General features: G+C 54.8%; 1 protein-coding gene across 9 annotated transcripts in view; it reads left to right on the top strand.

The window, feature by feature from the left end:
* Positions 1-2,712: 2,712 nt before the first annotated feature.
* Positions 2,713-24,982, top strand: part of HDAC4 (histone deacetylase 4) — a 290,477-nt gene continuing 268,207 nt past the window's right edge. For 8 of the 9 annotated variants that reach the window (XM_057743937.1, XM_057743943.1, XM_057743941.1 and 5 more), the window contains exon 1: positions 2,939-3,044. The gene's annotated coding sequence lies outside the window, so the exon portion shown is untranslated. Of the gene's footprint in view, positions 2,738-2,938; positions 3,045-24,982 lie in introns of those variants that run through there. The other variant, XM_057743936.1, reaches the window with a different exon arrangement.

The following is a 24,982-nucleotide window of genomic DNA, read 5'->3' as shown; positions in this document are numbered from 1 at the left end:
GGGCCCCACCAGTTCTCAGATACTTTGCCCCCCTGGAGGAAATCTTGGGGCTTCAGGGGAGGCCTAACTGGCACAGCAAGTGGCCTATTTATTTCTCTGGATGGGATTCTACCTTTTAATTAATCTGGCCTACGATCCACAACTCAGAACTCCTTCATGGGACTTTTTCTTCAGGCATGTCTCCCTCATTTTGTATTTGTCAAATGCGTTTTACTAGAGGTATAGGCAGCATTTCTCCTGCCTTTTCCTCTGGTTGTTGTACACGTTGAATAATCTGTGAAATAACTTTGTACCTTCCATTTTATCATCTAAATATTTCTCAGCCACTGATCTTATTTCACCTTCCACGAAAATTTGAGAAGGATACTGCTTCCATCATTGGCCAGGTCACTAGTGGTCATTTTCTTCAGCTATGTCTTTGTTTTAAAATTCTGCAATCCACCATTTATTTGCTTCAAAGTTAAGCTATCTTAGGCACTTCTACTTAGAATGCCCAAGGTTTTCTAATCATTACTTATTATTTCAAGATATTTTACACATTGGAAAATAGTGCATTTTTCTTTTGAAAACTGTATTTAAACCCACATAACCAACCATACATTTTTTTTCCTCCAAGAATCACTGATCAAGAATATTAAAACTAATCTCTGTTCGTTTCTAAAAGGAAAGGCCCTCAGAATAAGGAATCTCATGTTTCTGCCAGCATCCTACCGGTCGACTTTGTCAGATATTCCACCAGGTTTCAGCTCTGTTTGCCTGTAGGATTATTCTAAAATGGATGATTAAACTGGCCTATTCTCTGATTTGACTTTACATTCTGGAGAATTAAAAAAAAAATCAAAAATTCCTCATTACAAAACAAAAGATAGTAACACAAACCAGTGATTTTTGTTAAAACAGAACTGCTGTACTTCTCTCTTCTGAAAGAGCACCTGGGCCATAACACTTGGAAAAGCTCACGTTTAAGTCCATCAGGGATGAAGGTTTATCAGTGCCTTTTTTCTTGATGTCACAATGAGCAGAGGGTGTCCGATCAGGGCTCTCCCTTAACCCAGTAGACAATTCCCGATAACCTCACTTCTGGCAGTTTCTCCACCAATTTTTCTTCTTTCATGACCAAGTTCTCAAGATAAGGAACGTGCCTGCTCTACCCGACCTGCCTGTGTACCACCATGGGCTTCGGTACGAGTCTGGTCTCCGGGCTCACATTACAGAGCCTGTCCGGTAAGGACACTTTATATTTGAGGGAAAAACACTGTTGGGTGCAGGGGTTCTTCAATGAGCTCCCCGCATTCTGCTCTCTAGGAAAGAGGCTGCTTTCGTTGAGACAACATATTTAACAAAAATTGCCTATTCAGTCTCAACTGTCTGGAGCGACGGTCAGCGTGTCTGGCTGTAAACCACCCTGAGAGGTTCCGAAGTGTCCCCCGAGGTATAAAGCTTCAGGGAAGCAAATCGATCCTAGAACCCTTTTAAGTGAAAACACGGATCCCACCCGGCATCACTTAAAACGACGTAAAATGTAAGACACAGATGCCACACAGCACTTTTGTAAACACACAGAAGCGCTCCCAAGCGCTGCCCCCGGAACACCGCGGGCCGGACCTGCGGCGACTCCACCCCCGGGGCCGCCGCGGGGCCGTCCGCGCGGCTCCCGCCGTCAGGACGGGCTGCCCCGCGCGCCGGCAGCGCTCCTCGCGCCCGGGGGCACGCGGCGTCCCGGGAGGCGCCCGGAGGCCGGCAGCTGCCTCGCGCCCCCGCGCAAAGCGAACGGCCGGGGGCCTCGCGAGGCACCCCGCGGCCCCTCAGCGCCGCGCCCCTCCCCCTGAGGGGTGGACGAGGCCGCGACCCCCCGCGGGGCCGGGGCCCTGGGATTCGCGCCCACAGCGCGCTCGCGCGGAGCCGGCCCGCCCGCCCCGCGCCCGCGAGGAAGGCCGGCCGGCCGACCCGGCCCCGAGCCCCGAAGGCCGCGTTCCCGCCGCGGGGCAGGGCGGGGCCCGCCGCGCCTGCGCCGTAGCCCCTCGCGCCGCCCCTGCGTCTCCGGGAGCAGGCGGCACCACGTGACCGCCGCCAGGACCCAAGATGGAGGCCGAGGCCGGGCCCTGCCGGCGCCCCGCCTCAGCCCGAGCCCCGGCCCGCGCCCGCCAGGCGCGCAGGCACGCAGCCCTGACCGTTGCGCCGGCGCGGGCCGGCTCTCTTGGGGCCGCGAGCGGGGCTCGCCAGGGCCAGGGCCCATGTGTACCGTCACCACCCACCCCGGCTCCCTGCCCTTTCCCAAACGCCCAGCGGCTGGCGCCCGGAGCGTCCTCTGATAGCCCCGCCCCTAGGACTGGCAGCTCTGGAAGCCAATGGGGATGAGGACGTGTGCGGGGAGGTGGGCGGGGGTGGAGCGTCCCTGCCGTACGCGGGGCTGAGGGCCTGGCGGTTGGCCGCCGCGGGCCGAGGGGCGGGGGCAGGCGGGGCGGGACCCGCGGCCCCAGTGGGCCAATGGCAGGGCGGCCGGGCGCCCGGGGAGGGCGGGCGGAGGGCGGGGCCGAGCCGTAATTGACGAGCTCTTCATTAGAAACCGGGCGGGAGGGCAGGGCCCGCGCTGTGGGGGGGGTGATGCAAGGCCGCCGCCGCCAATGGCTGCAGGGCCGCCGGCGGGGGGGCGGGGCCGGGGCTGCTGACGGGCGTCGGGGGTGGCCTATCAGCGCCCGGCTCGCTGCTGGCGGGGGGAGCAGCATCATGGTTCAACGTGGGTCAATTTTTTGTGAATGAGGAGGGGAGGTTGTGGGGCCGCCGCCGCGGAGCCCCGTCCCCGCCGCCGCCACCGCCGCCGCGGCCGCCGCGCCCGAGCCCGCGCGCCCGCCCGCCCGCGCCGCCGCCTCAGCCGCCTCAGCCGCCTGGGCCCGGCGCGCCGCGGCCGCGTCCTCGCTGTCGCCGCCGCCCGAGCGCCCGCCCGCCCGCCCGCCGCCGTGGTGGTGGTGGTGGTGGTGGTGGTGGTGGCGGCGCAGGCTGAGGAGATGCGGCTCGGAGCGCCCGCCGCCGCCGCCGCCGCCGCGGTAAGCGCTGCCCCGGCCCGGCCCGGCCCGGCCCGCGGGCCATTGTCCGCCCCCCGCGCGCCCCCGCCCCCCGGCTCGGCAGGTGGACCCGGCCGGCCCGGCCCGTGCGCCCAGGCCGCGCGTGGCGCCCGCCCGCGGGGTCCGGAGCCGAGCGCGAGCCCGAGCCCGCCCCGGACCTGCCCCTGCGGCCCCGGGCCCCGCGCGCGCCCAGGCCCGGCCCTCGGCAGGTGGGCCGGGGGCTCCCGAGCCCGCGCGGCCGCCGTTTATGTAACTTTGTGGAGGCTGTGAGTTTGCAGAAAAGCGTCCCTGCCGGGGCCGGCGGGCGGGGTGCGCGGGGCGGCGGGGCGCGGGGGCCGCGCGGGCTGCCCTCCCGCAGGCCGGGCTGCGGCCCCGTCCCGCCCGGAGGATGCGAGCCGCGGCCCCCGGCGTGGCGGGCGCGCTCCGCGGCGTCGGAGCAGATTACCTCGTATTTCCGTGCAGCGTTGAATTATTGGCCGCGGTGATAGCAGGAGACCGTGCGTATCGGTTGGAAAGGCCGGGGGTGGAACCCAGTGTACTCATTTAATGCACATCAAAAATTTGTAATAACTTGCAGCCGCCGACATGAGTGTTTTCTTTATTGCGTGTTGTAAATTGACCTGCTGTGACACAATTTTCAAATAAAGTGTTGCAGAAATTAAACTCAAGTTATTTTAAAACGAATGACTTTCTTAACTAAATCCTAATTGCGCTGCTGTAGAGACCTACCTAATTGCTTGCAGCAGCTCTGCCTGCCCTCGGTGAGGGAGGAGAGGGCCTGTGTAGTTACTTTGCTTCCCCTCTTTTCTCTACTCAGGCTTTTTTGTTTATTCCCACAAACCACCTAAGCACGGGAGGCCTGAGAGTAAACATGTAAACAGCCCTGGCCCAGCTCCAGCCCAGCAGGATTGGGGGAATACTGGTGGGTTTGCACCTTGGCCTGGTTTCACTTTTTCTTTTGTAATATGATCGTGATTGCCTGGAGTTTTAGTTGCTTCTGATAATTCTGTGCATTGGATCAAGCCAGGAAAGGTGGTGGTGGTGGTGGGGTTGGGGGGTGTTGGGGGGGGGGAAGAAGGAGAGGGATTGAATTAAGAAAACTCAGCTGCTTGTACACAAATATACACTACAGCAATTACAAAGCAACAAAAGTTATTGCAGAATTTTGCAGTAACTATGGCAACACAATTACTCTATTATAATTGGAAATGCAAAATGCCACCCTCTTAGAAATTTCATCAGAATGGAGTTTTGGATATCAAAAATATGTGAGATTTCTTTTTTTTTTTCAGGTAGCTCCTGAGATTTCTAAAATCTGTGTTCAATTATCTATTTTTAAGACCAATCAAGCTTTCCCAGATATTCTACTCCCTTGGATCTGTGGCATCTTTCCCCAGAACTCACATTTGTGTGGGAGGGAAGTATTTTCCTGCCTTAAAAACACACACCCTGACACATTGTTAGCCTTCTATAGCTTTCTGTGTTCTGGGCTTTTATTTTAAAGATCAGATACCTTCCTAAAGAGAGCAGTAATCAATCAGAAGAGAAGCCGGGTTTCTGCGGCAGGCAGATGTAACACTGCCCTCTTTAGGGTTAGTTCTTTCTCCTGCTAGGGGAGCTGGCAGCAGGAGTGCCCCTGGGAGAGCCCTGGGCTGGGGGTATGTGTGGGGGTGGATGACTGTGGTCTACACGTAGGCCTGTGAGGCCTAGGGACCAAGGACAGATGTGGCCTAAGCAGCCCTGAGCCAAGAGAGAATGTTCTGTGGTCAGCAGCTTCACAGCCATGCAAAACGAAAATCTCTAAATGCCATGTTCTCAGAGGCCTTGGGGGCCGTTACTGTAGCAAGATGGACAAAACAACACGGCACCCAGGCCACGTGCCGCCGGAGTGCAGATCTTGACCCAGTGGTCAGAAACCTGCTTTCTAAGGGTGCCCCTCTTGATGTTTACCAGGAGGACTCCAGTTCTGGAAGTTTCCACACATTGTGGGATTGCTGCAGTTGAATTTCGTTATAACTCTTTCCTTTTAACTACTGCATATTTATGTCCAGTAATCGACTTCCATTTTCCAGCTGCATTGTGAGGTTTCAATGCAGCATGAATGGCTTTGAATTCTCATTCTTTGATGTTGGGGGTGGCACCCGAGGAGAGGCGACTTTGTGCCGTCTTAATTGCCAGAGCAGGAGAAACATTTCATCACTCCTGGAGAATTTGTCCCTACCGTTCTCTATTGAAAGCGGCTGGGCTTTCATTGCTCGGAAGCTGCCACGAGCAGTAGATTGGTACCTGATGGAGCGAGGGAGAGAGGCAGAGGACAGGAGACGACTGCCGCTGGGGGTCGTGGGGCGACAGGCTGTGGCCAGGCTTTGGATCCCTGGACCCGAATCGCTGCCTGTGCAGCTGGGGATCTGCACCGGCCCAGCCTCAGTGGACGCTTCCTTGCTCTGCAGCCTGAGAAGCTGAGCTCGAGCCCTGCCGTTGTAGCCAGAGGGCGAGTTCCTGGCCTGGTGGTTGCAGCCCCCGCTGGTCCTGGGGTGGGGGCCTGCCAGGGAGCTAGTCGGGGGGGGGGGGGGGGGGCTTGGTTTCAGTCCTAGCTGGTCTGTCAGCGTCTGCGCTCGTGTGCAGTGGGCTCAGGGCTTTTGGCCTTGACTTGGAGGAAGGTGCAACATCTCTGGTTCAAGTTCAGATGAGGGGCCTGTGTCAGAAGTGATGCTGCATCTTTATACACCTTAGCAACGTGTGTTCATGGAACATTGCTTTTGGGAAAAGCATCACTGAGCTAAGATCAGTGCGTTCTGTTCATAAGGTCATTTTCTTCTCTTGGGCTTGTGTGAGTGAGGAGATGGGATGAGTGGACCTTTTTTAGGGAGCGGGTGGCCTCTCTGCTGCGTTTTCTGACTGACATGCCTTCTACTCGCTTCCTGGGGGGAAGGGCCAGGGCCGTACACAGGTTGCCTCTACAGAGACCCTCCACACCACGGCAGGGGCAGACAGACCTCTGTATCAGCAGATGTGGAAATCAGACCACTTTTCCTCTTTCCTAGTGAGGAGATCATGATACTCATACAGGTGACCCTTGAACAACATGGGCTTGAACGGCTCGCGTCCATTTCTCCGTGGATTTTTTTCATTTAACACTGTAGTACTGCACAGTCTGTGGTTGATTGGACCTGGGACGTGGAACCGTGGTTGCGGAGGGCTGACTGTAAAGTTATACCTGGATTTTCAGCTGTGAGCGGAGTTGGTGTCCCGCCCTCTTGTTGTTCAAAGGTCAACTGCAAATGTGACGTGGACCAGTAGCTACCATTTAATGAGCACCTACTGCGGGCCACGTGCTGTCGTAAGTGCTTGCCACGTGTACCCCATTTCTCTCCCCCCATAGCCTCAGGAGGTGCCGCTACCGCACCCATTTTGCAGAGGAGGAACCTGTGACAGACCTGAAAATGTAGCACCTGGTACCTCTTGCTGTGTTAAGTCCCAAATGCTGATTCCCTCTCTTCCATGCTTCTGCTTCTGGGTCCCTGACGGTCTTAAAGTTGAAGTTAAGCATCGCCCGTTGAGGTGTTTGGGAGAGCATGGCCTCTTTGAGAAGAGGACAGTTTGGAATACCTTTTAGGTTTAGTGTTGCGTTGGGTGGTGTTGGAGCTGTTGTAGGTTGCTCTGTGTTTCCGTGGGTTCTGGGAAATAGTCCTGGCTTTCTCGTGCTGTCCTCTGTGGTGTGTGTGACATGGTGGAACTGGAAAGGATCCACACAGTCCTGTTAGCTGGTGGCAGTTGTGTTGCATGCTGGGATCTTCTCCTGAGGCTGCCTGCAGGCAGGTGAGGGTGGTGGAGGGCACCTGGTGCTCCACGTCTGCCTCAGCCAGAGCAGGCTGGCCTTCACTCTTTTGTCTGTAGGATTATGTTGGAAGAAAGTTTCCAAGGACCAGAAACTTTGAAAAAGCACACTTAAACCATTCTTATTATAACACCGAGCCAGAAACGCTAAAGAAAATATCTACAGATTTAACAGTAAAAGAATTAAAGAAAATTCTCTTCGTCAGAAGACTCCATAAGTGAGGTTAAGTGATAGTGAGAGGATAAAATCTACAACATATTATGCCTAAATAAGCTTAACAGTCAATATATAAAGAGCTTTTGCAAACCAATAAGCAAAGGAAGAGCATCCCTGTGGTGGGATGAGGCAAGCACATGCGTCCGCACATCACGGAGGCTGGTGATAAACAAGGCTCAGCTTTGCTGATAAAGGCATTGGCTGAAGGATTTTGTTTATGCCTGCTGTGTTAGCATAGGCTAAGTTTGATAGCACCCTTTGGTGGTGATGATATTTCTTATCTTACAGGGTTTTGTGAAACTTAACTAAGTTAATATATGGGAAGTGCTGAGAATAGGACCTGGCACATGGTAAGCACAATATAAGTTTTGGCCATTATTAATTATTAATTACTCTCCAGAAAAGTTTTGTATGTCAAATTTTTAAATGGCCATTCCTTTTGTTCCAGCAATTCTACTTACTGTCATTTATTCTTAGGAAAGAATATGATAAGCAGGCGGATACCTAGACACGTATAGGATGTCATTGCTACATTGTTTATAAAGGTGATACTTATTAAATACATTTTAGTATTTTCATCAGGTGGAAATCTATGCACAGGCTCACAGATCAGCAGAAGTGTGCAGTGTGTTAGGGCAGGTCTGGAACAGTACCCAGGGGACTGGTCCCTTCGGTTTCTTAAGTACTTGGGTCTCAAGTGATGATGGTGGCCTTCTGGGGTGTCAGGAAAATGGGATGTGAGTGACGTTCATTGTCTAATTTTGTATGTTTGTGTTGTATAAATTTTTCTGTAAGCGTGTATGATTTTTTAATAGTAATACTTTTTTGAAAAAGGCTGATATTTCCATTGGAGAAAAATACTCTTCAAGCCCATTATTTATAAAGGAGGAAAACCAAGTCCCTGGTAAGTTGATACACGTGCTTCACATTGGAAGCATCTAGGGGATTTGTCTCTCTGACTCTTGGATGCTCTCTGAGGCAGCGCTGGCCTCCCGGGTCTGGGCAGGCTCTGGCCCAGGCTGTGCTGCAGGTGGTACCTAAGTGGTCTTGATCAAGGCAGATCTGTACCCATCATTCCCGTGCTCAAAACGCTGTTGTGTCTTAGGATCCTGGAAGGCCTGCCCGATCCTGGCCTTTGTTCTCCTTCCCCCGTCTGATAGCATCTGTCCTGTTCGCTGAGCTGCAGCCCCTAACTGCTTTGCTTCCTTGCTCTCTGTAAGCCCCCTTTATCCCCGGGGCCTTTGCCCACACTGTTTCCAGTTCTTAGAAATACCTCTCTTCATCTCTGTCTTCTCTGACCCCTCAATCCAAGCTCAGCCTTTGGTCCCCTGTTACACATGGCCTCACGTGCTTTTCACCCCTTCCTAACAGGATCTGCTTGTGTAATTTCAATAGGTCATTGCGACATTAGTGGTTTAATGTCACCTCTCTTATTAGCAGGGGGCCCCACGGGGTGGAGGGGCCCTCCTGCCTGCTTGGTGCCCAGTGTCTGGCAGTGTCCGAATGAACGAACCAGTGGCCGGGTGCACGGCATAGCGAGGGCCCTGGGAGGAGAGCCTGCATGAGGACTGGTCCTCTGGCCTCATGGCGCCTCCTGGGTGCCTGTGCTCTGCAATTGCCTGCTTCCTTCCTGCCTTGGTCTGGGGACCTCTTGGTTCTGAGTTTGGAGATCACATGCTTTTAAGTGGATGCCATAAATACAAGTGAAGTGGATTTTGTGATGCAGAGAGGAATGAGAGGAAGAAGGGCCTTCACACACAGCTGTCAAGTGGCAAATGGGGCCATTGTGCGCGGCCCAGCGAGGGCACACGGTTTGTCCTCGGCCGGCTCGCCCAGGGCGCCCGTGTTCCAGGCCGCCAGCCGCTGCTTTTGTTAAAGGCACTTCCCCTGCTTGTTTTAAATTGGAATTAATGACATTATTTAATCATTTCTTATTTAACCTCATAATTTTAATATGATACCTTCACGTGGTTGTGTCTTTAAACATTTCGGAGTCTGCTCTGTTTAAAAATGGGAATGTTAGGCTGTGTTCACTTACTGTTGTCTGTGAAGCGTTCTGTCTGTGTGGGTCAAGTGCTTTTGCTGGATTGGTGTTTGAGCTTGAAACAGTAAGTCAGTTGCTGGGGCCTGACTGAAAGCCTGAGCCGGCCTCACGAGGGAGAGTGTTGTTCTGCCTGTGGTTGGTGGAGTTGTGTGTCTCTTGGGAGTGACCCGCAGCTCGTTTACTTGTGCTGGTGGCTGGAGCGGGTCTTTTTCAAATTTGGGAAGAGGCGTTTTGGTGACTTCCTGCCGCTCTGCTCCCCCGGGTCTGTCTTTGGTGGGGAAGCGGTGGTGGTGGTGGCTGGGAGCCTGTTTCCTAAAAGTTTCTAATTGATCAGTTATACTTTTGTAGATACTAAGTCGTCACCTGACCCACGTAGGAGGTGGTCCGTGAGAGGGGAGGGAGTTGAACAGATGCTGCTGTGTTGGGGGATGCAGAGGCAGGCGCAGGCCACAAGGAGCGTGGACGTTGGTGGGGACGGGGCGGGGCAGGGTGGGGGATAACCGCACACAGGTGCACCAGGCCGTGGGAGGCTGGGGGGCAGGGGGCCTGGGGGGGCAGCGGGGGTGGAGGAGCCAGGCCCAGATGGTGAGGAGACAGAAGCGCCGGGAGTGGAGTGTGGTCCTCTTCAGCTGGAGCAGCGTGGTGGGGCTGCCGCAGGGCGGGAAGGCCATCGGGCCGGATGGTGGCCCGGCCCTGAGGGCTCCAAGGCCGGAGCCAGTGAGGAGGGATGAACTGGACCAACGGACAGGCTTCTGCCTTGCCGCTTCACGCATGCGCAGACTGCTTGTACGTAATTGAGGCTTCGGAACCTTTGTTCCCCTGTTTCCTGCAAGGTGTCATGGGCCTGACCTCTCTTGGTCTAGCCTGGTCAAGGCCCCTGTGGCCCACCCGGCCCCTCTCAGGAGTGTGTGCTTGCCGTGTGGCGCTGTCCCCAGGCCCTGGAGAGAAGCGTGGGCTGCCCACGCTGAGGGGGTGAGACGTCCTGGTCCCCAGGGTTCCAGAGACCAGGGCCACATCCTTGAGTGAGATGGCTCTTCTTTCCTTCCTTCCTTCCTTCCTTCAGCCAGTGTGACCGAGAGCCCCCTTCTAGGTCGGGACTCCTTAGAGGAGCGGTCAGGACCCGAGCCCCAGGAGTCAGTGTCAGGAACGTTCTGGAAGGGACCTGAACCAGCTTCTCATCCAGCTGTCGGTTTTATTCATCAGGAGTGAACGTCTGCTTCGGAGCCCCTCCGTGGCCCCTGCAGGGGCTTTCCTGGCAGACACTGTGTTGTTGGGGTGCCTCGGCTGAAGCAGGGCCCCAGCAGGTTGGCAGAACGTGCTGAAAGGGGATGAACGGGTCGGGGGCGCCCCCCCCAGAACGGACGTTCCAGCCCCATGAGGGCGGAGGGGTCAGAGGGGCCTGAGGAGCCTGGCCCCCGGGCCACGTCGGGGGCTGTGGACGCCGGGGGTGGGAGTGGAGCTGTCCCCCGGGGCCCGCGACCCAGCAGGGCAGGGGCCTGGGGTCCGTGGGTGAAGACGGAGCGTATAACCGCTGTCCGGGGGCGTGGCTCTCGGCCTTTGTGGACCTTTAAAAAGAGTTGTAAGGAAGCAGTCGGGAAGCGCTGCCGTGGATCAGAGCCCCCTCTGCTGTAAAATTCACCTAAGACGTTGCCCTGGAAAGGTCATCAGAGGTGGTTTCAGGCCTGTTCTCTGGAAAACCTTCCTTTGCCAGCGTAAGGGCTGTGGCGTAATTCCTTCCTGGGCCTCCGCGTTGGAGAGACGCATTGAAGGACACGTCATGGGGGTGCTTAAGTGCCTACGTCTGCCTCCTCACGAGGGCCTTGTTTTCCTTTCACTTTTATGGTCCGGGTCCGGCCAGTTCTGCAGCAGCGCGAGTGTGTCCTCCCCTCCCCGCTGTCAGCCTGGGCAGCTGTGGTTGCTGCTGAGAGCCCTGGGGGGGCCTGGGCTGGGCTGGAGCTGCCCGCCGCGGCCAGAGCCTCGGGCGGGATCGGTGCTGTCGGGGAGCGTCCGGCTCACCTTCCCGGGCTGATGGAGAGCTGACCTTGTGGGATTTGGAGTTAAACAGGCTGTGAAACGCCTGCCCTGAATCCTTCCCCGAGTAAGAACGTCCTCCTGTGTCAGAGTGGGTTGTGTCCACCCAAATGTGGGTTGCGTTTTGGCGGAGCTATTATTTTCAGAATCCCTCTAATTAAGGACAGGACGGAGCCGAAAGAGCAACAGGCGTGTGGTGGGCCTGCGTCGGGGGCCTTCCTCTCCCCGTGGCCCCTCGGAGGTGGCCCTGTGGGTGTGGGGCTAAGCGTCTTGCTTGTGCACGTGTTTATCCTGTTTATCGTGGCCCTGACTGGCCTGCAGCATACAGGAGGGTTTCGCAGACACACATGCTTTGTTTTCTGTGGCTCAGGGGTGCTGGGGACAGAACATGGTTGCTGAGGCAGGCCAGGCTCAAGAGCTCCGCTTCACCGTGACCTCCCTGCAAGTTGATGTCCTGTGTGGAGGATGGGAGGAGGGCTCCTCCCTGGGAGGTCGAAGGCGGGTGGTGGGCCAAGAGCCACTCCTGAAGGCTCTGCTCCTCTCCCCATCTCCGTGGCCAGGTCTCAGGTGGGATGTTGTGTGCAAGGGGAGGCTGGTGACTGGGCCTTTGATGTCTGTCATGTAACCGCAGGACTCCCTGAGGCCCCCACACCAGCTGGGGGCATCTCTGCCTGCATCTGCTGAGGGCACGGCCGGGTGAGCGCCTCCCCGAAGGACCTCGGTCTCGTTGGGGAGTGCGTTGTTGTCTGTCTTTGTCCTCACGGGCACGCGGTCATAGCTTCCTGAACTCCTGTCCTGGAAAGCTCAGCGGCATCACTTCAGCCGCACGTGGAACGCCGTGGGCTCCGAGGGTGCTGCCCTGTGTGTCGGGCACCCAGCGTGCAGGGCCTGGCCGGGGCCGCGGCTGCCCTGGCGCACTGGGCCGTGGCTGCCGTGAGATGCGTCCCTGGGCCAGAGGTGCTGAGGTCCCTGGTCGCCAGGGTGGCCTGTGAGCTGGGGTGACGGACGTTTGGCATGGCCTCTGCTGTCCATGGTGCTTCCTGGTGTCCAGGAAAGGGGGCTTCCTGGGCCGATGCAGATGCTGTTGCAAACCCAGCTGCGAGTCCCCCTTCTCTTCACCGTTGTTTATCAGGCTCTGGCAGGGACCCGTACGGACAGCGTGCCCCTCCCCTGTGGCAGGTCTTGGAAGGCTGCTCCACGTAGCAGTCGTGGCTCGAGGGAAGCTGCGTGGCCCGAGTTCTCAGGTTGTGGGTGTAGACAAGGGGCCGGCTCCGGTGGCAGGGGGGAGGGGCGGTGCTCCCGGGGTAGGGTAGTGTAGGGTGTAGAGACCGGAGAGGCTGGGTGCCTCTGGCACCCCAGGGGCGCAGCTCTCCACCGGTGGCTCTCTGGGTGTGTGTGCAGGGGGCAGGTGACTGGTGTGGGGTCAGGTGGCCTCTGGTGGGTGGAGAAACAGGCCGGGACCAGCTTGTGTCCTCCCTGGGATCATGGGACCTACATTTTAGCAGGATTCTTTGTGAGCAGCTCTCAGTATTGAGCAGGCAGATGTTTCTGGTAGCTCTCCATCAGAAAGGATCTCTCCTTGGCAGGTGCAAGAGAGCACTATGTGCTGCAGGGAACTGATTGCCTTGCTTTCTGGGAAGGTGCAGGTGAGGTCAGGGTTCAGGCAGGGCTTGATCCAGCTCCTCCACAGCCTCATGAGGATCTTATCACATTCATTTCTTTCCCCTCTCTTGGGAGAGTCCGCTTCCTGGTCCTAAGATGGCCCTGCCAGCTGTTCACGGGATACACACTTGCCGGTTCCTGCCCACTGGGACGCACAGCATCTTTGTCTCAGCAGAACGTCCTAGATTCACTTGCTTGGTCTGGCTTAGGTCACCTGTCCACTCTGTAACTGTCGCTTTTCCCATGGGTATGGAATGCGCTGAGTGGCTCAGCCTCTTCCAGAAGCCGGCTGAGGAGTCAGCTTCCCTCATAGGGAAGTTGCTGCTGACGAGGAGGACAGGGAGGGGACAGATGCTAAGGCGGGAACCGGTGGGCAGCGTCCTCCACGGGGCCCCTTGTTCTCCGCCGTCCCGGCCGCAGTTCTGGATGGCCTCGCGTGTGGGTGCGCTGTGCGCAGCACCATGCTGACCGCTTCACAGACCTCGTCTCACGGAACCCGGCAGCAGCCCTCTTGAGGGAGTGGGCCCCTGTTCACAGGGGAGAGGGCTCAGGAGGGTCTAGAAGTGAGGCCTTGACCAGGCCGTCTGTGGCAGCGGATGTGGGCCCACCGGCCTGGCATTTCCTTCTTCCTGGTCCTGCCTCGGGCCCTGGAGGTCAGGGGCAGCTGGCCAGGTGGTAAGGTGGGTAGAGGTCATGGAAGCTCGTCAGGGGAGCCCTCTGCTGTGTCCCTCTGACGGCTGACCAGCAGGATGTGGCAGTCTTGTGGAGAAGCCCTTAGATGGGGACAGTGGAGCCTGGACATGGAGGGGACTGGGCCCGTCGAGCTGACTAACTGCTGCCCTCGGGGCTGCTCCCAGGCACCCTGAGAGGGCAGGGCGGTGTCTGAGGATGCTCTGGGGAGGGGCTGAGCCCACATTGGCTCTCCTGCCCGGGGCAGAGGCGGGCAGATGCTGGGTGTCCTGAGAAGGTACAGTGCAGGGCCTGTGTGCGGCGGGCTGGGGGATCAGACAGATGGGCTTACACACCTGAGTTCCACAGCCTCAGCCTCCCTGTGCCTCGGTCCTCCTGTCTGCAAAGTGGGCACGAGAGTTTCTGCCGCGGAGGGTTGCTGTCGGGCTTAGGACAGATGAGGAGGTGGGTGGCCTTGCTGAGTCCCCTCCCGTGCCCCTGGGCTGGGCACCCCCACGCGTGTCCTGTGGTGTTTCTTTAGTGCCAGGCTCTGTGCTGTGATTAAACACTCTCTGTTAGTCCCTGCACCCCTGTGGCTTGGCTTCCCTCGCTTCCTCCCAGCTGACTGTTGGGAAGCTGACACTCGGAGCAGGTAGCTTGCGGGGGGCGGGGAGGGGGGGCTTGGGTCTGAGCCGGGGGCGGCTCTGAGCCCTTGTCTTTCTCTTTACGCAGGAGCTGGAAAGCACAGTAAAGCTGTCCACCCCGAGGTGGGGGGTGCAGGCCTCATTCCAGGGTGCACTGCTGGGTAGAAACAGCGGAGTGGTGAGGGGCTTGGCGTTGTAGAGAGGGGCCTGGCTGCGTGTCCTGGTGCAGCCACCTCCCAGCTGTTACGTGGTGTTTACCCACCCTCTCCTGGCCTCGGTCTCCTCTGCTGCACAGTCAAAGAGCTCCTGACCTGCCCGTGTGCTGTGAAGATTAAGTGTGACACCCCAACAGCTGGGGGTGCAGGCCTGGTGTAGACTGTTCCTACTCACCATGCTGGGTGCCGTCATCTCCCCGGGCGTGGAAGGTGGCCCAGCCAGAGCGAGAGGCAGAGAACCTCAGACCTGTACCCTCCCTGTAGGTGTTTCTCCTGGGGGACGGGGCCCTTTCACCAGGGCTGGAGAGGGAGCTTTCCTGGGCACTGTATTGCTGTGGCTGGCCCTGTGGTCCTTGCCAGGCAGGGCCCCGCCTGACAGTGTGAGGAACCGGCAGCCAGCGCAGTGGAGGGAGGCTGGAGGTGGCCTCTGGGCCTGGTGGCGGGGGCCGCCCCGGGGGCCGCGGGCAGCGTAGCCCCCGCGGCAGGTGACCTCCTCTGGGCCATCTGTTACCCGTGCCCTCCACTCCCCATCTTCTTCAGCTCCTGGTTAAGTTCTGGGATGTGCAGCCTTGGCGAGGGCACGGCCCCTGCACACAGGACACGTGTGCACACATGCACGCGTCTGTGAACCAGTAACGTTGGCTCCTCTCCGGATCCCCGTCGGGCTGGCTCGAGCTGCTCACCTCTGCCCCCTCTTAATGAGGAACAGCAGAGTTTCTGGAAGGAAGGTGCCTGTGACGGCGGTTGGGGTGATGAAATCCTCCCTCCACGGAGTGCAAGTCTCACCCGGTTCCTCATCTCTAAGCGGAGATGCTTTGTTTTTGATCCTTGCAAGTTGGGCTTTCTTGGGCACGTGAGTTTTGAGTGTAGTCCCGGCAGAGGGTTGGGGGCTGGGCGGGGCCCGGCGGCTGAGGCCCGGCTGCCCGTGGCTCGGGCCGCGCTGCTCCCGCCTCCAGACTCCGCTGGTCCTCGGGCAGCAGGGGGGGCACTCCAGAAGCTGCCGGGTGTCGGGCGCTGTGGTGCCGCCATGTTCCATGCCTCAGGCTGGTCTGCAGGTGCTTCCCGAGTGACCAGGGCAGCTGCAGCAGGGCTCAGGCCTGTCGGTCAGCCCGGCGTCCAGGACCCCGGCCCCATACCCTCCCCCAGCCCCCGTGGGATCTACATCCTCTTCTGAGCCCACTGGTGGGGGTGCCCCTCTTCCCCTGCAGCTCCCAGCGCACAAGTCCTCAAGGAGGTGGCAGTGGACCCGTGTCGTGTGGTTCCTCCCGTGGCCGGGACGCTCTCACCTGGCTCTGGTGGTGACCCCCTCCCATCTTTGGTCTTTACTCTCACAGAGATGACCACTCGAGCTCCCTGTTCTCACAGTTTTGGACCCTTAGTGCTGGTGGCCTTGACCTGCACTGATGTGATCAAGGCTGCATCTCATTGTTCTGAGCTGCTAGGCGCCGGGCCCGGAAGTGCTCCCTTGTACCCGGGCGTGTTTTCCTGCCTGAGTCAGGCCTTGCTTGGGGCTTCCAGGGCAGCAACAGGAGGCTCTTAGCTGCCTCTGTGGGGTGGCTGGCGGCTCCCTTTAGTTTCAGTGGCAAAGGAGGGTGTCGTCCCTCCCCTGGCGTCTGTGGTCCTGACTCTCGCCTCTCTTGACCTTCTGTCCCCTTCGTGCATGGTAGTGAGGCGTGGACGAGGCACGGTCGGGGTCTCTGCGTCCTGCTGTCAGGCTTTCCTTCGGAAGCCCCCAGGGGTGGGATGCTGAGAAACGGGGGCCAGTGTGTGCGCGTTCTTCATGGTTGTGGGGCGAGGCCCTGCTCCCGAGCTGTACTCCGTGGGAAGCTGCAGGGCCCCTTCTCCGAGGTTGAGACATCAGGGGACATCTGTGCCACCTTCTCCCGTGGGCCATCCCTGCCTTCCAGCTCCTACCACGAGGGGCCTGGGTGGTGCAGAGCTCAAAACTAGGGCCCCCTTTCCTCCCGCCCTGGCCCCCTGCTCAGCGCCCAGGCCAGCTCCCCGGCTGCTTAGCGGCTGTGCTGAGCGGGGACCCTTTGCCCGCGGTGATGGGAGTGGCGGTTGAGAGGCCTTGGACTAGGAGGAGCCGAGGCTCGGGCTTTATCTTTAAGGCCTGGAGTAGGCTTTTATCGGAGGGGCTGGGGAGAGGGGCTTCGGGCGCATGACCACACCAGTCCCACGGGAGGCTGTCCTGGGCTCGTGAGACAGAATCAGGAGTTGGGGGAGGGGGTTTCCCTGCAGATGGCACGCTGCCTGGGCTGTTCAGTCTCCCACGTCCAGTTCACCAGGGCCCTGGGCTGGCCCGCCTGCTGGGTCTGTGCTCCAGGAGGACGGGGAGGAGCCCAGAGCATCTCCAGGCCTTCCTGCTCCTTGGCCTGTGGGCTGCTGTACTTGGGAGTTTTGTTTAAGCCGTACTGTGAAAACACTATCTCAGTATGCATTTCAATACAAATTGGCATTTTAAAAGTCAAAGATGGGGCGGGACCCTTGGAGCGGGCAGTAGTGTAGCCAGTTTGCTGAGACAGCTGACTCACCTTTAGGGTCTGACAACGCAGGGTGATTTTCTTTTTCATTAACGTTTCCCTGTGAGAGAAACATACTCACAGATGCCATTTTGCATACCACTTTAGGGTCTTCCTGGATCTTTTAAGCCCATCCAGGGTCCTAGGTTAAAAATTCCTGATTCAGAGGAGAGAGGATGTGGGCAGCCTCACAGCAGCTGGAGTCCTCGCCAGCACCTCCCTGGTGTCCAGACGGCCCCAGCTCTCTGATCTTGCGTGGTGGTGGAGGGGTGCCTGCGTCACTCTTTCTTTCTCCTGTCTCGGGGTGTTCGTGGCTCCCCGTTCTGAGAGGTAGGCGGGGGTCACAGCCTGTTACCAGGTGCTTGCGACTGCTGTCCTTTCCCCCGGCTCAGGTCCTGTTCCGAGTTTTCTTTGTGTGGCCCCTGGAGGAGGCTGCCTGCGCTCTGGGGTGTGTGGCCACAGCCTCACTTCATCTGCAGGCTTCTTTCCACTTTGTGGCCAGCTTCCTCAGGCTCCAGTATCCGGGCTCGTCCCCGCTGAGAGCACCTCGCTCTGGATGAGGGCACCGGGGCACGCGGCTGCTCTGTGACCTGTGGAGTTGGTGTTCTTGGGGTGCAGCTTCACGTGGAGCAGAAGGGAATACATTGTAACTGCTTATCAGACCACCTTTCAGTGGTTGGACTGGAAAATGGACTTTTCTTTGTTGCTTCCCTGTGGATTGTGTGCGTGCTGTGGATTTCTCTGATTTTTGGAGAAGCCAGGTGCTGAAGCACCTCTTCTGGCCTGGTGGTTAAGAAACCGGTCCCTGCCCTGGCCCCTGTTCCTGCGCCTGCCCTCAGCCTCTGTCCCTGCCCTGGTCTGACCTCCATCACATCTGTTCTCCAAGCCTGGCTCAGTCTCCCAACAGCCAGCCTTATTCTCATCCTTTTGGGATCCCAGCTCATAGATAGGGAAGTTTGCTCACAAACCATCAAACCTCAGAGTTGAAGTGTGAGTGACAGGGGTCTGCTTGGTAAGGCTCAGGGCAGTGTGCGACCTCTGGCCGGTGGGCCCCTGGAAGCTGCTGGCTGGGAGCAGGTGGGGGGGGCGCATCCACAGGAGTTGAGTGTCTTCCTGGGTGTTGGAAGACTGGCCGGGGGGATTAAATCCCTGAGCTGGACACTTATGTAAAACGCCTTAATGTTAAAACAAACATGTATAGGACATGGATGTGTTTTACAGCAGAATGTGCGTTTCACCTGATTTCTTAGATAAAACAGAAGCTGTTACAGTAAGCTCCCACCTGGGCTGGGCTGGCTTCTCCTGGTCTGGACCCACCGCCTAGGGGAGCTCTGGGCTCTGTCTGCCATTGTGGGGGGCTCTGGGAAGGAGCCAGGGAGACCCCCTGCCCGTGGTGCTCTGTGCTCAAGCTCCTGTCGGACCCACAGAGATGAGAGCCCTGTGGCTCCGGGCTGTAGCCATCCTTGGGTGACTGGTCTAGGTCACTACCAGGGTCCTGCAGCTGTAGGATCAGAGAGGTGTGTATTTCCTGAGTGTTTTATTAAAGCATTTCCGATATTAATATCAGAGAGATCAGCAGTACAAATAAGCTTTACTGTAATTGGGAAAAATACTAATGATTTAATTTGCATATGTGGCTGCAGCATTTTTGTATGATGCCTTGATAATAAAGGACAGGCTAAGTATCACAAATGCAGGAAATAAAGGAATCCCTTAATTCTCCTGTTCATTTGCTAAAAAAGTGGTATTCCTGGCTTTTGCAGTGACAGTTTAATAATTAGGGTGCCTAATTTTAATCTGTTACGTGGGTGCTTGCCCTGCCTAGCTTGGGAAACCAGCTACTGTTGGTGTGATTCTTTGCGGTGAAGAGTACAGAGATCCGGGGGACCTCGGGTGAGATCAGAGCCTGTCGCCGTGGGGCTGTGTGAGCCTCGCGTCACTGTGCCTGCCCTGGGGGCCTGGGCAAGACGGGGAGCTGCCAGCCTCTGCAGATGGAGTCTGCGTGCGCCGATGGACTGGGCAGTAGGTTCAGAGAGGCGCACAGGCCAGAAGCTACTTCGGAGTTCCCACCCTGAGGCGATTTGGATGTCACCAGGGCCGAGGTTGAGAAACCCTCTTGTGTGCAGAACACTGGCGTTTCCTTAAGCACGCAAGTCAGTGGCACTGTATCTGGATCAAGACGGGTTTGGTTCCACTGCACAGTCGTATGACTTAGAGAGTGATTTTGAAGCCACTCGGGGACAAGTTACATACCTCATTTACCAGGTTGGGGTGAGGACCTGAAGTCAGCTTTCAGTTACGTTTTTGGCATGTGAATAAGATGCACCTTTATTCTCTCCTTTCCCTTTCTTTTCATCTGTTTCAAATTTGAAAAATGGGTTTCGATTCCCCAGAACTTACATTTCCTAGCTAGAGCGTGTTTTGCATGCAGATGCAGTTAGAGATAACAAAGAGGCATGTTTGTGTTGTAGTGACTACATGGAAAGAAAGGATATTGCTGAATTGTAAATCGTATTTTTAGAATACACTAAACAGAAGTGTGAGGGTCATTTGTCTCCTGCTGCAGCTCAGCTGGCTTCATGTTTTCCTTGTAATGACTGAGACAGGCAGTCCAGGAAGGCAACACCCTTGCTCTTAATTCTGAGGGTCTGCTTCTTTCATCATACTTTGCATGTTTGTCATGTGTTCAGGTGACAGCTCGTTACCACCAATGTATTTTATGATGTGTGTGCTGGGTGGGGGGTGTTTAGTCACTTTCGGTCATTTTCTCAGGTTATCAGGACACAGACGTTGTTTGCTCTGTCGCACCCTGGAGGTCACACCAGACAGTGGCCTTTGATAAGTAGTAAGTGGCCACCATGTGCTGGGAAGTTTAGATTTGGTGCATTTCCTTAGTTTCTGAAACGAGGTCGCAAGGCTCAGCAGAGAATGACACTCAGCAGGCTTCTGTGACATTGGGGACAAAGAATCGAAATAGTCCACGTGGTAGAGAGTGTGGGCAACTCACTGGATGTGTGTGTGTATCTTAGACAGGAAGGAAGGGGACAGGGCACAACCAGTGAAAGAATGACACCACCACGAAGAAGAACAGGATACGACAAAAGCTGGCTGGAGCCAACTAGGCCCAAGATAGCAGAAGGTTTGATTTCCAGTAATCTTGAGCCTCATTATATGCTCATTTTAATACATTAGCATCTAAAGGACACACCCACAGGTACCATGACCATAAAAGGCCAAAAAGTGGGCAGTGCCCCAATTCTGGGAAATCCTCACCCTTTCTCCAAGGTAGTTAGAGTGTTCCTCCCACTTGTTATCCTGTGAGATCACCCGGCCCCTCAAAACTAACCATCCCACACCCCAGGACCCCTCTCACCTTCCAAGGTGATGCCACGCCCTGGGGCCGCCTCTCACCTTCTGAGAAGGCCCGCACTGACTGTGGGGTGTGCATCTCTCTAAATAAACCTGCTTTCCCTTTACTGTGGCTCGCTCTTGAATTCTTTCCTGCACAAAGCTAACTTGGTGGCCCATCCCAGGGACTCACTTGAGACCTGGGACACAACCATCCTCTTGTGCCCCATTTTTTTTCCTGCCATACGTTTTCTGGCAACCATGAAGGGACAGTCCTAGTGAATATGGAAGGGACCTCAAAGGGTGCAATCTCGATCTACCTCTTAGGCTGTGGCTCCCTTCTGTGGAGGGCAGCTGGGACTCGTCCCCAGCTCTGTAATCCATTCATTTGACTCAGGGCCTAGGTCTCCTCCTTCCCTCTCTGAAGGATTTAGGCCCTGGGATCTGGTTGCTTTTTCTCCCACTGGCTCTTGTTCCTTTCCTTGACTAATCCATGGGGCCTCCACAGGCTCACCATGCGGGCAGATTTCGGGTGCTCGCAGGGCCCCACTGTCGCTTTTGCCAAATAGACCCTTTTTTATGACCAGACAGCCACAGGCCCAGTTTTCCATACTTAATTAAACACCTTTTCTGCTGAATCCCCAAATGCCAGGAATCAGGGGCTGTTACAGATCAGGCCAATTATACCATCTTTTAAATTGCCATGAGGACTTTTCTCTGTGACACTCCCTTGAGGGGGTCCACCCAGTAGGGTCCCTGGCAGTACACTCCCTTCGTACATTTTTGGTATGTCAGGAACACTGGGAGAGTGCCAGGACAGATACCCACCATCTGGCCAGGATGCATCAGACCCGTCTTGTGGCTTCCTGACCATAAATGGCAGGAGTCCCACACGTCCAAATGTTCATGACCCTATTCCAAGATCCAGATGTGAAGAACTCCTGCCAGGTGTGCCTGGCTCACACCCCTTTCAAAGTGCCTTCTTCCCACACAGGAGCCTAATGTTTTACATGATCCCCTTATGAGACCACCTCCCTGAGGTCCACAGCTGGGAACTCCTATCTCCCTCAATTCTGGGGAGGGACAGTCTTCCAGACAACCTGCTGCTAACACCCTATCTGTGCAGCTGGAGACCCCAGACCCCCGTGAATCATCCCACGGACTTAGCCTTTGGAGTATTCAACAATAGAGGTAGGGTTGAAGGGGCCAAAATGATTTAGGGACAACAGCGAAAGGCACAGTTCCTGGTGGCAGCCCTAGCCCTGCACCCCTTAGGGTTGTGCTCCCTTATGAGAGCCCATGGTGGGACAGGGTCCAGGAAGCCTGCATCAGAGCCACTGTCTCTCCGAGGAGGGATGGATCTGTTTTAAGCGCGGCCAGGAGAGCCACTGGAAGGACGGATGCCCCTTGTGTGAGAAAAGTCCACTGGGAACCCGCCCAATATACAAAGGAGAGGGTGATGCTGAAAATTTGGCCTCTGTGCACAGGTGGTAAATTGAACCTCAGAGACAGAGTCTTGGGTGAAGTAGAAAATAGCTTTATTGCTTTGCCAGGCATAGGGGGACACAGTGGGCTCCTGCCCTGAAAAATTGTGTGTCCCAACCCCAGAGAATTTGGTGAGGAGTTTTATAGCAGTGGTGCAAGGGCAGGATTGCTGATAAGGATCAGGGTGTGTACAGGGCCTGCACTCCTCTCATCTGGCCTCAGGTGATCTTCTCTGGAATGAAGAATGCTGGCATTTTCCATTTGTTGGGGGTTTTAGTTCTACAAAGAGCTCAAAAGATATGTGTATCCCTTGAGGCGGAACCAGGACCCCACCCCAAGGCTGCACTACTATTTCTTGGCTGCTCCTCCCTTGTCTCTGCATCCCCTCCCTTCCCTGATTAGCAGCTGTTTGAATCTGCCCTTTGGGACCCAGGGAAGGTCATGGAGGCTGGAGTCTGTTCCCTACAAACAGGAAATGGTGGACACGGTCAGGAGCCCCACAGGGTCCTGCTGGGTTTCAAGGGTGACTGGAAGCAGAACTGCCCCCAGTCCCAGAGGGGATTCAGGGCTCCCAATCCAGTGATGGCTGAGAAGACCGAAGACTGTTGGGGCCCAGGACCTTCCTGGGCTCCCCAGGGACACCTGGTCATTTCTCCAGAGGATCCTCAGATAACCCTTGACATGGCACGTGGGAAAGTTATTTTCTTACTAGATACGGGGCCTGCCTACTCTGTGCTAACTGATTTTCCTGGACCCTTGTCCTCCCAATCCTGCGTAACAGTGGTGATGGAAAGAAGGCCCCAAACCAAGCAATTCACCCTGCCCTCCAACTCTTTTCAGCTCCTTGCTGGGAAGTTGTACCAAGGAAAGTGATCACTATTGGCCGGGGGAGCCTGCCACAGCCCCAGGCCAGAGGAGGTCTCCATTCTACCCTAAGGTTTTAAACTGTGGGCTGTTAAGCTGGTTCACAGTGCTAGAACTAGAGGTCACTTTCTTCTGCATCCCCTGCACCCAGACTCCAGTATCTCTTTGCCTTCGAGTGAACAGACCCAGACACTTATTAACACCATGAGTGCCTCCACTCTGTGTGCTTATAAAATTGAAGTCGAGGGTGCCTGCAGGATGGGAATGGAATGACAAAAAACTGGGCTAAAGACTGTCAGGCTACCTTTAGAAATGGGACTGTCGCAAGCCTTTTAGATTAAAGGCCACACTTAGAACATTTTTTAAATCCAGGGAGGATCCTCAAAAAAGTGTTTGTAAATAGATCACCAAAATGAGAGGCCACCATCTGACAAAACTGACCATAGCTGATGTTTGGAGCCTGATAGGGATTTTGGGGGAGGCCCACTCCCCTAAGGTAATTGAGGGAAAGTAAAACTTTCCAATATAGGTGAATGGTGTATCAGTCCTTTGATAATCATTGAGGTGACCACCCAATTCTTTGAGGGAAAAAAAAAACTGTCCTTGTTATACAAATCTTGTCTTTACAGGACCAGAGGTGTGGCTCCAGAAATAATCCAAAGCCCACCAATCCTTTTACCACTCCCAAGACCTCCCCCACTTTCTTAAGAGACTTGTAAGTAAGGGAAAATTTTTTTTTTTTTTCTTTTCTGGCCTTAAGGGAAAAAGTCATCCAAGGAGGAACTAGCCTTTCTCCTATGCCTTTGAGATGCAAATATTCTAGCTGGTTTTCTCCAGGAACCCTTATCTCCTCTATCTTTTCCAAATGCAAATTTCAGGAAAGGGGGTAGGTGATTTGGAACTTAATTTATCAAGGACAAATAGAAATCTTAAGCATCTTTTCCATAAATATTAGTAAAAAGGGTTTAGTTATCCTGACAGGTGACCATGATTTTTTCATCTGCCAGAGACCCCGTTTGAATCCAACCCCTTGTAACTGATGGGTTTTACCTCATTGTACCTGATTCATGGCTGGAATGTTGGAATGGGAACTATGAGGTCTCTGTGTTTTGTGTGTTTATACAGATTTGTATGTGTGTGGTAGATGAGTGGTATTGCCAAAACTAATTCATAAGGAGCTCTATTTAATTGGCTTAAAGAAATTTAGCGCTTATATAAATACTCAGAAATGTAAAAAAAAATCTGGCCAGAATGCATTTTAGGTTCACATAACCTGGGAAGTATTCAATACTGAATTGATATCTGGTATTGAAGGTCGCTGAAGGTTGTGGTTTGATTCGTTTAGATATGTCTTTAGAGTCATCAATATTAAGTATAATACTTCTGTTGTACCTAGGTTTACTAGAGGTCAAATAAGACCTTATTATATCTGTTGCAGATTTGTCAGCAAGGAAAGTAAGTAACTGGTAAGTGAAAAAAAACTTTTAAGTAAATGTAAATGAGGTAAGAACTTTTAGGTAAACTCTATGAAAATATGTTTTGGGAATGTCTCTAAAATGTGGTTATGACAAACAGTTTACAATTACTTGCTGCTTGTCAGTTTTGCTAGAGATTAAGGTTTTTAAGAGTTAAAATTATATAATGTAATTAAAACTACTAAAAAATAAGAAACATTTCTGTATGCCAGGAAAGTAAGATGTGTTTTCAGTAAAAGAAACTATGAGGAATGGAATGCATTTGTTAAAGGGAAAAAGAGAGTAATCTGTCCTGGAGCTGGTTGGTTCCGAATGGAAAAAAAGTAAGGGACAAAATAATATGGATACAGAAAGTTGTAGAAGGTTCATGGAAGAGAAACACTGAGACATCTCAGAAAGATATTAAATTAACTAGGATTATTTGATATGTTAAATTACATGGGAAGCATTGTCAAAGGAGTGATAAGCCTAAGATTATACTGTGGGTAAACGTTATTAATATAGATATTCTAGAATTTATATGAAATTTCTAAAGTTTGGGTATGTCCTGGTGTATAAGGTTATCAGTCATAATTCTGGTGATTGTAGCCAAGTTTCTTTATTGGTTACAGTGTAATCAGATGTTTAACCTGCCTTTTAAGCCTTTTGTCATTTATAGACCGTTATTGTACTCTGATGCTATTGTGCAGGTGCATCATCAAGAAGATTCATAGGAAGGCCATGGAAGCAGTTATGACAGCTCCACATCAGATGATGGCTGGGAGGGTTTCAGCCCATTCCTCCCTCCCCCCCCCCCACCCCCCACTTAATACAAGGAGCTGTCCTGCCCCCAGGGTCCCCAGATAAGGCATCCAGAGGTTTTCACTCCCTGACAGGTAGGGTCAATGCCCCTACTCAGCCCTGAAGC

This window comes from Hippopotamus amphibius, chromosome 8, assembly GCF_030028045.1.
Source record: "Hippopotamus amphibius kiboko isolate mHipAmp2 chromosome 8, mHipAmp2.hap2, whole genome shotgun sequence".
Classification (NCBI taxonomy): domain Eukaryota; kingdom Metazoa; phylum Chordata; class Mammalia; order Artiodactyla; family Hippopotamidae; genus Hippopotamus; species Hippopotamus amphibius.
The sequence above is the reverse complement of the archived record's forward strand: the minus strand, read 5'-3'. Positions and strand labels throughout refer to the sequence as shown.